This window comes from Gossypium hirsutum, chromosome A01, assembly GCF_007990345.1.
Source record: "Gossypium hirsutum isolate 1008001.06 chromosome A01, Gossypium_hirsutum_v2.1, whole genome shotgun sequence".
In the NCBI taxonomy this organism is placed as follows: domain Eukaryota; kingdom Viridiplantae; phylum Streptophyta; class Magnoliopsida; order Malvales; family Malvaceae; genus Gossypium; species Gossypium hirsutum.
Genome location: NC_053424.1, coordinates 36303736 through 36317351, shown reverse-complemented (window position 1 = coordinate 36317351; position 13616 = coordinate 36303736). Strand labels below are relative to the sequence as shown.

Below are 13616 nucleotides of genomic sequence, written 5' to 3'. Positions count from 1 at the left end.
ATCCAAACCAAGAATAACATCAAATTCGTCAAACGGCAAAAGCATCAAATCGGCCAGAAAACAGGATTCTCGGATTATTAGAGGGCATCTCTTACACACTTTATCAACAAGTACGCATTGACCCAAAGGGTTTGACACTCGAATTACGAGCTCAGTAGACTCAACAGGTAGAGTCTTACTGGATGCTAAGGTTTCGCATACATATGAATGAGTAGAGCCAGGGTCAATCAATGCAATCACATTAGTATCAAAGAGAGTGAAGGTACCAGTGATGACGTCGGGGGAGGATGCCTCCTCTCGTGCGCGAATGGCATATGCTCTAGCAGGAGTACGGTTCTCGGCTCGATCGGCCGTATCAGAGGCCCCCCTCTGACTACCACCCCTGCCTCCTAAAATTCTCGGTGGTCTACCTCTAGATGTCACTCCACTAGGTCTTGCACCTTGAATTTTATTCTTCTCATCCAGCTCCGTGCAATCTCTAATGAAGTGGTCCTTCGAACTGCATCCGTAACAGGCCCTGCTAGTAGACTTGTTCCAACATTCATCTAGGTGTCGTCTTCCACATTGGGGACATTCAGGTTTCTCGTGACGATTATTGCCCACACTAGCTACCGAAGTAGCTCGGGAGCCCATCGATGGTCTTGCCCTGATGGAAATTCCCGCAGTCGCCCTCGACTTATTAATGTCCTCCCTGAACTTCTTTACAGCTGAGAACGGAGCTTTACCCGTCGATCTTTTACGATAATCTCTAGCTTCAAATTCAGCCTTCCTCTTCTCCTTTCCAAGTTCTTCCGCCTTGCAGGCTCGTTCGACTAGTGTTACGAATTCTTTTATTTCCAAAATACCCATTAGTAGCTTTAAATCTTCATTCAATCCTTCCTCGAATCTTTTGCACATAGCAACCTCATCAGCTACACACTCCCGGGCATACCTACTGAGTCTTACGAATTCATGTTCGTATTCAGATACAGTCATACGGCCTTGCTTGAGTTCCAAGAACTCCTTACGCTTCTGATCAATGAACCGTTGGCTAATAAATTTCTTTCGGAATTTCGTTTGAAAGAAGTCCCAAGTTACTCGCTCGTTCGGGACTATGGAAATCAAGGTCCTCCACCAATAGTAGGCTGAGTCTCGCAACAAAGATACAACACATTTTAGACATTCGTCGGGTGTGCATGACAATTCATCGAACACCCGAATGGTGTTATCAAGCCAGAACTCGGCCATTTTGGCATCATCAGTTACTATGGCCTTGAACTCCTCGGCCCCACGCTTCCTAATCAAGTCTACAGGTGGCTTACTCAGCCTCACAGGATCAGCGACTGATGGCATTACAGGCTCTTGGGGTGGATTATTCAAATTTGGGAATTGTTGGACAGCCGGGTTGGTTCGGGCATATTGCGCGACCCACTCATTCATCATGGTAAAGAAGGCTTGTTTAGCCCCCTCACCTTGATTATTCGCAGATGACTGAGGTTCAACAGGCGGCGTCCCTTGTGCAGGAGCAGCCGCTACGCTCTCAACGTCATCCGCTAGGGTTCTTTCTTCACCGGGGTCCATTTACTAATCAAAACAAAAACATTTCAACCGTCAGAAGTCATCACACATTTAAACATTAACATTCGGCATGTATAGCTAGACTCATACGCGCTATGGTAGTCCTAGAACCGACTAAACCATAGCTCTGATACCAATCAAATGTAACACCCTGAACCCGAAACCGACACCGGAGTCGAACACGAGGTGTTAACTGACTTTAACCCCTTATAAAATTTATTTTCCAGACACTGCCCAATCTGTGTACTAGTCGTTTTAAAAATCATATCTTGAGTTTCGTAACTCAAAAATCAGTTTCGTAATTTTTCCCAGAAACTAGACTCATGTGCCCATCTATGTATTTTTTTCTAGAATTTTTGGTCGGGCCAATTAGTACAGTTTATTAGTCAAAGTCTCCCATGTTGCAGGGGTCGACTACACTGACCTTTGCCCATTACGACTTGGATATCTCCCTGCACGGGGCTACAATACTGATGCCGTTTGTTTCTATGAAAACTAGACTCAGAGAGGAATCTGTACATATATGGTACGACCCCTAATTATCTCTGGTTAATTTATAATGAATTTACAAAGTCGGAGAAGGGAATCCAGAAACCGTTCTGGTCCTGTCCCACAAAAATATGATTATCTCTTAATATACTGCCCATATGATCTTTTCGTTACTTCCTCATGAAAACAGACTGATCAAGCTTCGATTACATAATTTATTCATCAATTAATTCCACTCCTACTATTTTTTGTGATTTTTCAATCTCATGACACTGCTGCTGCCAGCATCTGTTACGAAAGTAACTAGGTCCATTTCATGCCTACCCTTGATCCAACTCAATCGAACATTCGTGCCATTTTCGCATGGCTTAAAGTTTACATGCCAAAGTTCAAACACAACGTAATAGCTTATACATGCCAAAATGTTCTTCTAAGCCAACTAAGAAGAAAGTACCAAAACTTGCTATCCGGTGTGATGACTTCGATGACGGCCTGACGCCGCAAAAATAGATGTGTCCAAGAAACCTAGAATAGGTGACAAGGAAACACCGAGTGAGTTTATAACTCAGTAAGTCATAAGCTATGCACTACCATCCATCAATAACATTATCACAAGAGAAAACAAAATGGAACGAGGCTAATTACTCCATCCATTCCGAACCATACCATAGTTCCTCCAACCTATCGGTTCAATTTCATACCAATTTATGCATTCACAATCCACATACTCATCAATAGGATATTCGAGGCATTTTCATAAATCATTTTATTTTCGTTACAAACATACAACTAAACGGTCTTTCACCCATTCTACGATAAATTTTATGTACGTGACTTCAAGTATATTTGTCACATAGGTTCAAACTTACCAAGCTCAACACCAAGTATAGACATAGCACCTATTAGCCATGAACTCAAGACACTTACCCGATCCGCTGTCCGCTATCGACTCAATAGTGTCGCACACATAGTGTCCATAATGATTCACGAATGTATATTGAGTCCGCACACTCAGTGCTATATAATCAACTCGCACACTTAGTGCTACGTAATCAAATCGCACACTTAGTGCTACATAGTCAAACTCGCACACTTAGTGCCGCATGGTCAATTCGCACACTTAGTGCATCATATTCATTTCGCACACTTAGTGCAACATAGTCAAATCGCACACTTAGTGCTGTACAATTTAATCCCGCGCACTTAGCGCCAATCTCATGGTCATAAATGGTTATACCCGCACGTTTAGTGCCGAGATCAACAACTCAGTACATCTTACCTCTTTTCTTTTCATTCAACAATTTCATCATCACATACGTACATGCATATATATATATATGTATATTTATTCATTCTATTCAGCATCAATACATAAACATTATGACCATTTGAAATAATACCAACTACATGCTTAATGACTTACTTTATGTTGGGTAAAAAAAATTCCGAGTCGGCTACTCGATGACCTTCGATTTCCCCTTGTTGGACGCCTCTCCTTTAGGTTCTTGAGCTTAAATAAATAAATCAACTAGTTTAATTACCTTGCTAGTTATTTATATCCCGTAACATTAATAGTTTCATATCAAAAGAAGCATACGGCAACATTCTATTTCAAGGTACATATTCATAATTCAAATTCGACCATATAAACCAACATCATCCACTTGATCAATTATAAAGAATTAAGGTTAATATCACCATGTGTACTCTATATGGCCCATTATACATAATCAAATTTAACATCATCTATGTATTCACTCATATGGCCGAATATACATACCCCCATATAACATCATTTTCATTCCATTTAACACTTAATTTCCACCACATGAACACTTGGCCGAATACTCTTAAACTAGCAAAACTCCACATTTGTTCATACCATCTTTTAAATTCACATGCCTATTTTTACTTTTTTTTTACAAGAGTCATAGCCGAATCGTTTTAACCATGAGTAACATAACAAGCATAGATCGTGTTTATGGATATACCATGGCCGATTCAAGCTAATCACCTCCAAAATCATCAACCATTTTCAATGCATATAACATATATAAACATGAATAAGTTTCATATAATCTCTTAACACATTAATTTCTTTCATCAACAACCTTTTGTTTCTTTATCCATCAAAACTTAAAGGTAAGAAAAAATCAAGTTCTTCTCACACATACCATAACCGAAAGCTCCATCCAACACTCTAAATTCGAAATTTTAGTATGGCTAGGTAAGAAAAACGTGATGATTAACCCAAACAACTATTATTTCAAAAGAAAAATTAACAAAATTTACTAACCTCCTCTTCATTCAAAAGGCCGAATGCCTTTGCTCCCCCCCTCCTTTTTCTTCTTCTTGTACGGCTAAGAAGAACAAGGTAATGACCCCCTTTTTTTTGTTACTTCTTTTATTATCCTTAGTATTTCTTTTTATTATTTCCTTTCCTTTACATAAAATAATGACCACTTCATGGAAACTTACCACCTATTCTAATATATGCTCCATCATGGCCGGCCACTATGTATAAAAGAAGGGGTATTTGACATGCAAAGCCATTATTCTCACCACATGCTTTAATAGGTCCTTGTAATTTAACCAATCACATTTCCAGATTTTCTCACATAGGTCCTATTTACTAAAATTCACCTTCAATTAAAGAAAATTCAAACATGGAATTTTCACACATGCATATATACATATAACAAGCATCAAATATGACAGCTAATTATTTTTATGACGCGGTTTAGCGGTCCCGAAACCACTTCCCGACTAGGGTAAATTTTGGGGTGTCACAAATTTGGCCAAAAATGTTTGCCTTCAATATTTGATAACTCATTTTGTATATGGCCATTGATATTAATTAGTATTGTTCAAGCTATAAGGTATGATGATGCATCATTAAGTATGAAAATTGAATTGTTTTAACTTGGAAAAAAATATATATCTATGTCATGGTTTCGTACGATTACATGTATTATGCTCCGATAATGTCTCGTACCCTGTTCCCGCGTAGAACACGGGTAAAGGGCGTTACATTTTAGTGGTATCAGAGGTAGGTTTTGGCGGTTCTCATATTTACGTACCGTGTGTGAAAGTCTATCTATACATGCCATAAATATGCTGTGATAGTGTGATGACTGCTAACAATTTAAATTGTGTTTTCATATAGTAAATGGATCCTGACCGACCTGATGATGTAAAAAGTAATACGCCAGCTCCCGCGTAAGGGACTACGCCAGCTGAGAGTAGACCCGAGATACTTGATCAGAGAGATGGGGCTCAGGAAGCCTTTCTCCATATAATGAATAATTGGTATACAGAATTTGTTCGAGCAAATCCGAATGCTCAACCTCCTCCACCCCCTCCTATTCCCCAACCGGTTCCCATAGTTCCTCAAGGTGCCTAAATTGTAAGATTGAGCAAGCCTCCAGTTGATAAAATTTGAAAACAAGGGGCTGAAGAATTCAGGGCTAATATAGATGATGATCCTAAGAAAGCAGAGTTTTGGCTTGACAATTCTATCAAGGTATCTGATAAGCTTTCTTGCACTCTTGAAGAATGTTTAAAATGTGCTCTATCTTTATTGAGGGATTTAGTATATCATTGGTGGAAGACATTGGTATCCGTGGTCCCGAAAGAAAGGATTACATGGGATTTCTTCCAAAAGGAGTTTAGAAAGAAGTACATAAGCCAGCGGTTCATTGATAAAAAACGGAAGGAGTTTCTTGAGCTGAAACAAGGTAAAATGACTGTGGCAGAATTTGAACATGAATTTGTTAGACTCAGCAAGTATGCCCAGGAATGTGTGTCTACCGAAGCTATTATGTGCAAGAGGTTCGAGGATGGGTTAAATCAAGACATCAGACTGTTAGTTGGGATCTTAGAGTTGAAAGAGTTTGTAGTATTGGTTGATCGCGCTTGTAAAGCCGAAGAGCTTAACAAAGAAAAGATAAAAGCTGTGAGTGAAGCCAGAGATGCAAAAAAGAGGCCAATGAGTAAGTCATTCCAATCCTAGTCAAAGAAGTCCAAAGAGATGAATCCTCGATTGATTGTTTCAGTTGGATATTCGTACCGAGACCATGGGAGATCATATTCGGGTTCTAAAGCTCAAGCTACTACAATGGCAAGTGTGGTTAATGTGAGGTCTAATTGACCCGAGTGTCAGCATTGTGGTAAGCAACATTACGGTGAGTGCTAGGTGATTAGCTGAGCTTATTTTAGGTGTGGTTCTCGAGAACATTATATTAAGGGCTGTCCAAAAAGGGTTGAAGAAAAAAAATTCAGAGTCTCAGATAGACTAGCACTATTGATAAATCGTAATTTATACATATTTTTATCCCATGCTGAGCACATTTATGGATGATTTCTCCTTAGATTTGGTGAATTTCATGCTCCTAATCCTTTAATTTCATGTTTTATACTTAGCTGAGCATAAGAGAGTAAAAGGAGCGAGAAACGGGCCGAAAATGGAGAAAATGGACCCACACGGGAAATCAACACGGCTGGGACTTCCTCACACGGGTAAGCCACACGGCCATGTCCATTTGGCAGGATCGAAGCATGGCTTACATGGGTAGACTACACGCTCGTGCCTATTTAATAGCCTTGACCATGGCCTGGAGCAATCGCACACGGGCGTTTCCCTGTCAAGCCCAAGTATAGTCCTATTCGGAGAAGGCCACTTTTGAGGGCTCTTACGCATTCTAAAGCCTATTGAAACACCTGAGGAGGCACTTAAAATGACACACGAAGTAGGAAGCAAGGAATTATTCGAAGAAAGTCGATTGATCCATCTCAGAAGCTGAATTATTCATCAAGATTGAAGATCACTCTTCAATTTCCATTCAGGAGTTTTGGGTTTTCTTTATGTTTTGTATTCATTATTCTTCTGAGATGTTTTCTTTTATAATTATGAACTAAACCCCCTAAATACCTAAGGGGAATGAAACCTAAGACAGATCTTGTTATTATTATCTGAATTATATGATAAATATTTGACTTGTTCTTAATTATGTGTTCATAATTCTTGTCTTAATATTCTAGGAATATTGATTCGAGTTAATGCGCTTATTCAGAGGAGAAAAAGTCCCTGTCTAAGTGTAAATTTGTCATAATTAAGCGGAGTTGATTGCATACCTAGAGATAGGGTGACAAGATTTTGCCAAATTAGGGTGAAACCTAATAAGGGGATCCATAGATCGAGTTAATGCAACACTAGGGCATTAATTAGAAAGAGATTTCAATTAATCAACCTAGGGTTAGACATTATTAGTCTCGAGAGGGATAATAATATAACTTAGGGATTTTTACGGATCCAGTCAAATGAATAAATCATCTGATTCAGAGTCAAATAATAAGTGAAGTCTATGTGGATTTTTTTCTTGGGTATTGTCTTAATCAATCGAATTTTATAAAAGTATTTTCCCCAACTTTCTTTCTCTGCACCCTTACTTTAGTTAATTAGTTTTTATAAAAAATCCCTTAATTTTTAGGCTAGATAATAAAACGAGAGTAATTACTAGTACTCTTGGTTCCTTTGGGTTCGACAATCCGGTCTTGCTAAAGCTATACTATTGTTCGTTAAGTACACTTTCCTTCATCATGCTAATAGTTGGTTTCAAGAACGATCATTTATAAATTATTTAAAACTTATCGCAAATATCACGAATCAAGTTTTTGATGTCGTTGCCGGGGAACTAAGATATTAAGAACACTCGATTTTTATTACTTTAGCCATTTTACTTTATTTGCAATTTAAATTTTTATTTTCTTTTCTAATTTTTCTTTTATTCACTCCTAGCGGGTTTTTATAGTGTATGACTAGAAGAAACCCGTCAGGACCATTACTGTTTGATAGTGAGATTGATCGTACAGTTCACAGAAACCGAAGAAAAATAAGGTGAAGCTTAAGATACACAGAGGAAGAGCAAGAGGACGATACTTCAACAGTAACCAAGGAGATGGCTAAAAACTAGGAAAATTCGTTACCTCCTGCGATTGCCGCTGATCCAGCAAATCAGAATCCTACTCCTCGCACTATGTATGATTATGCTAAACCTACTTTAACAGGAACTGAGTCAAGTATAGTTAGGCCTGCTTTCGCTGCAAATAATTTTGAACTGAAACCTAACAAAATTCAAATGATATAGCAATTTGTTCAGTTTGAAGGTTTGCAGGATGAGGATCTAAACAACCACTTGGCAAATTTTCTAGAGTTTTTGCGATACATTTAAAATCAATGGCATTTCTGATGATGTCATTCGCCTTCAGTTATTCCCTTTTTTCATTGAGAAACAAAGCTAAACAGTGGTTGAACTCATTACCACGAGGGTCAATCACTACATGGGAACAAATGACCGAAAAATTTTTATTAAAATATTTTCCACCGGCTAAAACAGCCAAATTACATAATGATATCTCTTCTTTTGTGCAAATGGATTTAGAAGCACTCTATGATGCATGGGATAAATACAAGGACCTTTTGAGAATATGCCGTCACCATTGGTTACCACTCTGGCTATAGGTTTAAACGTTTCACAATGGCCTGAATCCTTCGACTAGACAGATGATTGACGCAGCTGCTAGTGGAACTATCAATAATAAGACACCTAAGGATGCTTATGAATTTATAGAAGAGATGCCACTGAATAATTATCAGTGGCAAGTCATGAGGACAAAGCCAACAAAATCAGCAGGCATTTTTAATGTCGATTCGGTCACCATGCTCTCTAACCAGGTAGAACTTTTGAATAGAAAAATTGACAGTTTTCATGGTTCTTCACAGGTTCACCCAGCAATGCAATGCAATGCAAGTAGAGTAGGATTGAGCAATTCAGAATACCCACCCTATGGCCACAACATGGAAAACGAGCAATTAAATTATATGGGTAATAATCCTCGGCCTCAAAATAATCCTTAATAATCCTTATAGTAACACTTACAATGCAGGATGGAGGAACCACCCAAATTTCTCATGGGGAGGCCAAGGGAATCAGAGACCACCACCATCTTCAGGTTTCCAACAACAACCTTACCATCAACAGAAAAATCCGAACCTTGAGGAGATGCTAACAAAATTTATCTCGGTGTCAGAAACTCATTTCTAGAATACCGAGAAAATACTTAAAAATCAACAAGCGTCGATCCAAGGGCTCGAAACTCAGATAGGCCAGCTCTCGCTAAATTGATATCTGAACTACCATAAGGTAGCCTGCCGAGTAACACTGAATCTAACCCAAGGGAGCAACTCAATGCGATTGCCATTCAAGATGAAGAAGGGTTAGTTACATCTGAACCAGAACCGAGGCAAGAAACTGTGGTAAGTAAAGGTAAAGGTGAGGTAGACCACAACGAGCAGAAACCGGTAAGTAAATAGTACAAACCATGAGTGCCATACCCAAATACGACAAGGAAAGACCACACAGATGAACAATTTGGTAAATTTCTTAAACTATTAAAGAAATTACACATTAACTTACTGTTTATTGAAGCCCTTTCGCAGATGTCAAACGCAATCAAATTTTTAAAGGAGCTTTTAGCAAATAAGCGGAAGTTAGATGAAGCGTCGCATATGGAGCTGAATGTAGTTTGCTCAGCTATTCTACAAAATAAGCTGCCCAACAAATTAAAAGATCCAGGGAGTTTTACAATTCCTTGTTTAATTGGTAGCTTAGATGTTAATAATGCTTTGGCTAATTTAGGGGCTAGCATCAATGTCATGCCTTACAAAATGTTTAAGCAACTAGGTCTTAGGAAACCCAAACAAACTAGGATGAGTATTCAATTAGCCAATAAAACAATTAGATTTCCTAGAGGTATTATTGAAGATGTACTCGTTAAAATTGAAAATTTTATATTCCCAGTTGATTTCGTTGTTCTAGACATAGAGGAGGATAGTAACGTTCCTTTAATTTTAGGGAGGCCCTTTTTAGCAACTGCTAGAACAATAATTGATGTTGGCACAGGTGAACTCACACTTCGTGTGGGAGACGAAACAATCACCCTTCAAGCTCGTAATTCAAGTAGCACATCAAAAATTTAAGGTGGTTGTATAAATCATACTATTAAAACTGATCATGTGGTGAAACCTTCTTGCCAGGAAACACATTCAAAGAACACACCTGAGCCATGTTCGAGTAACGACAAAGGACCTATCTATGAAGAACGAAGGCTACAACTCGAGGAACAAGATGAATGGAAAACACATAAACAGAGGACACATGATAAACCAAAACCAAGCCATGACGAGCTCAATATCTCACAAAATAAACTTAAGGTTGGAGACAAAGTACTACTAGATTCCGCAGAACCTCGTATTGCCACTTCTGAACGTAACGGAGCAATCCCTCTTACGATACTCAACATTTTCCCATATGGAACAGTCGAGGTAATTCATCCCAAATTCGGCACTTTTAAGGAAAACAGTACTTGTCTTAAACCTTATTTTGATAAAATTGATAGCAGGGATGAGGAGTGTGAACTCCTCGTACCAACATGACCATGCAACAGAAAGGTAAGTCGAGCTTAGACTATAAATAAGCGCTTCTCGGGAGGCAACCCGGGCACTAACAACTTTAATTTCTTTAAAATTTTAGTTTTTAACATCTAATCACTAACTAAGTCATTGAAAACAGGTTTTCTAATCCATACAGCCAGGCACATGGGCGTGCCTTAGGCCGTGCTCACACCACGGGAGGAGACACGGCTGTGCGATACGGTCGTGTGAAAACAGAGCAAATTTTTATCTTAACACGGGATGCGATAAGTTGCCACGGCCGTGCGACATGGCCGTGGGCGAGTCTGTCAAACCAACACGGGCGTGCGACATGCCCGTGTCTATAAATTGTGGTTGAAATTCAGAATTTAGCACGAGCATGTGACACGCCCATGCCCACCGACCGTGGTCGAGCCTGTCAAAATAACACGGGCATGCGCTTGCATACACAAGCGTGAGAGAAGCGAACAAAGAATGACACAGCTGTGCAACATGGCTGTGTGCAACAATGCGCCCAATTTCAAAAACCACGAAACGCACGGGCTAATATGAGGGCACACGAGTGTGCCCCACGACCGTGTGCCCCAATTTCTTTATAAACACCTACTATTTATTTTATTTTTATCTTTATATTTTGAAATTACTTTTTATTTCCTTCTAATATTATTTTAACTTGAGATTTTATAATTTTTATTCGGCTATTTCTTTACGAGTAATTATGTTTCTTTATATTTCCTAAAAACTCCTGATTCTATCACAGTTATAAGGAGCTCCAAAGCTCACTATTACTTAGGAACATGCAACTCCATTGGAAAAGGTTCTCCACGACTGCCAAGTCCTACTCGACCACCACGATAACCTATTTGCTGGACACAATGGTTATAGAACCCAGCCTCTACCACTACCGGAGTATTCTCCTCCACTCTCATCATTGCCTTGTCCGATTATTCTCCATAACTCCAATTCAAGGAGTTCATTCATCATTCAAGAAGTTTCACTTCTCTCCCTATCTTATGATTATATATCTATATTTTTCAATAAATTTAACTTTGTACATTAAGGACAATGTACATATTAAGTGTGGGGGGTTATTTATTTTATTATCAGAAAAATCCCTGAATTTTGTCTTGTTCTGAAATAATCTTCTCATATCATTATTAGAATGAATTTAGATTAATTTATGATTGTTATTGATATGTCTTGAATTAAAACATAGGCACTCATGCATAGATTGTTTAAGCTTTAAGACATTAGGGAATCAAGCATGATAAGTTGATTTTTGAAGATTAAAAACTTTTAGGTTGTTTCCCTAAGTTTAGGTATTATCTTGAGTTGAGATTCACAAGTTTAAAACATAAAAAAGCCATAATTTTTGTGAAATCTTGAGCCTTTAGAGCATATTTTATTTCTTTCATGCTCACTTTTATTATGAGTGCATCAGTATTGATTTGTTATTCTAGAACTTGCTTGATTATGCATGTCAAGACCACACCATTTGATTTGATATGTCAAAATGATAAAGGCACTTAGGTTTAACCCACTCACTCCATAAAAGCCTACCTTCATAATTAACCTTTAGTGAACCCCCTTGAGCCTAACAACCCATTCATTAATCCACCCTCCATATTAACTTATAACCCATTATTGTTGAAATCCCCTATATTAGTTTGATCTCTATTTTTGTTGAGACTTGATTTGAATAAATTGCTTAGCTATGTTTTATCTTTTATAGTTAGTCTATGTTATTTGACTTGTTCTTAAAAGTATTAATACATACATACATTTATAGCGATTTTTGAGCTTAAGTGTTTAATTCCATATTCTGAGAAGAAGCTCGTATGTATTCAATTGATGATTAGTTATTTTTCTAGTTAGGTAATTTTTTAATTCAATATCAATTCTAACCTTTTATTTCAGCTTGTGACCACACCCCGTAACCAAAGCCACGTTGTACTCTAAAGACCTTTTGATTAACGTTTCATCTCAATTTATAGTGGTGGAGATTTGCTTTTCATGCAAGCCTATGGTAATAACTTTTCATATTGACTGTTGAGTACTTTATTTGATGACCTTAAACACCTTGAGTGATTTGAGTGAATCTTTAGTGAGGATGTTAAACTTTGTGATATTTTGATCAAAGGTGATTACTTAGATAAGAGGGGACACCTATGTTTTCGTGATAAAATGCTCAACTTGGAATGTTTGAAACTTTGATGTACTTTCAGTTGAATTCTCAATGTATGATTACTTATGATTTATTTTGATATATTATTGATAGAGATTATAGATTGAGAAGAATTTATTTTGATTGTGAGGTGAGGATTTTGCTTGAGAACAAGTAAATGCTTAAGTGGGGGTATTTGATAAACCATAATTTATAGATATTTTTATCCAATGCTTAGCACATTTATGGATGATTTCTCCTTAGATTTGGTGAATTTGATGCTCCTAATCCTTTAATTTCATGTTTTATACTTAAATGAGCATAGGAGAGTAAAAAGAGTGAGAAATGGGCTGAAAAACGGAGAAAACGGACCCACATGGAAAATCAACACGGCCTAGACTTCCTCACACGGGTAAGCCACACGGGTAAGCCACACAGTTGTGTCCATTTGGTAGGATCGAAGCATGACTTACACGGGTAGACTACACGCTCGTGCTTATTTAACAACCTTGACCATAGTCTGGAGCAATCGCACACGGGCGTGTCCCTTCAAGCCCAAGTATAGTCCTATTCGAAAAAGGCCACTTTTAAGGGATCTTAGGCATTCTAAAGCCTATTTAAACACCTGATGAGGCACTTAGAATGATACATGGAGTAGGAAGCAAGGAATTACTTGAAGAAAGTCGATTGATCCATCTCAGAAGCTAGATTATTCATCAAGACTGAATATCTCTCTTCAATTTCATTTAGGAGTTTTGGGTTTTCTTTATGTTTTGTATCCATTATTCTTCTGAGATGTTTTCTTTTATAATTATGAACTAAACCCCCTAAATCCCTAAGGGGAATGAAACCTAAGATAGATCTTGTTATTATTATCTAAATTACATGATAAATATTTGACTTGTTCTTAATTAT

At 38.0% G+C, this 13616-nt stretch overlaps 1 non-coding gene across 1 annotated transcript; it reads right to left on the bottom strand.

Moving 5' to 3' along the window:
- Positions 1–8439: 8439 nt before the first annotated feature.
- Positions 8440–8550, bottom strand: LOC121206593 (small nucleolar RNA R71). The gene has a single exon (XR_005901662.1). It is a non-coding gene; the product is annotated as a small nucleolar RNA R71 (small nucleolar RNA).
- Positions 8551–13616: the final 5066 nt, after the last annotated feature.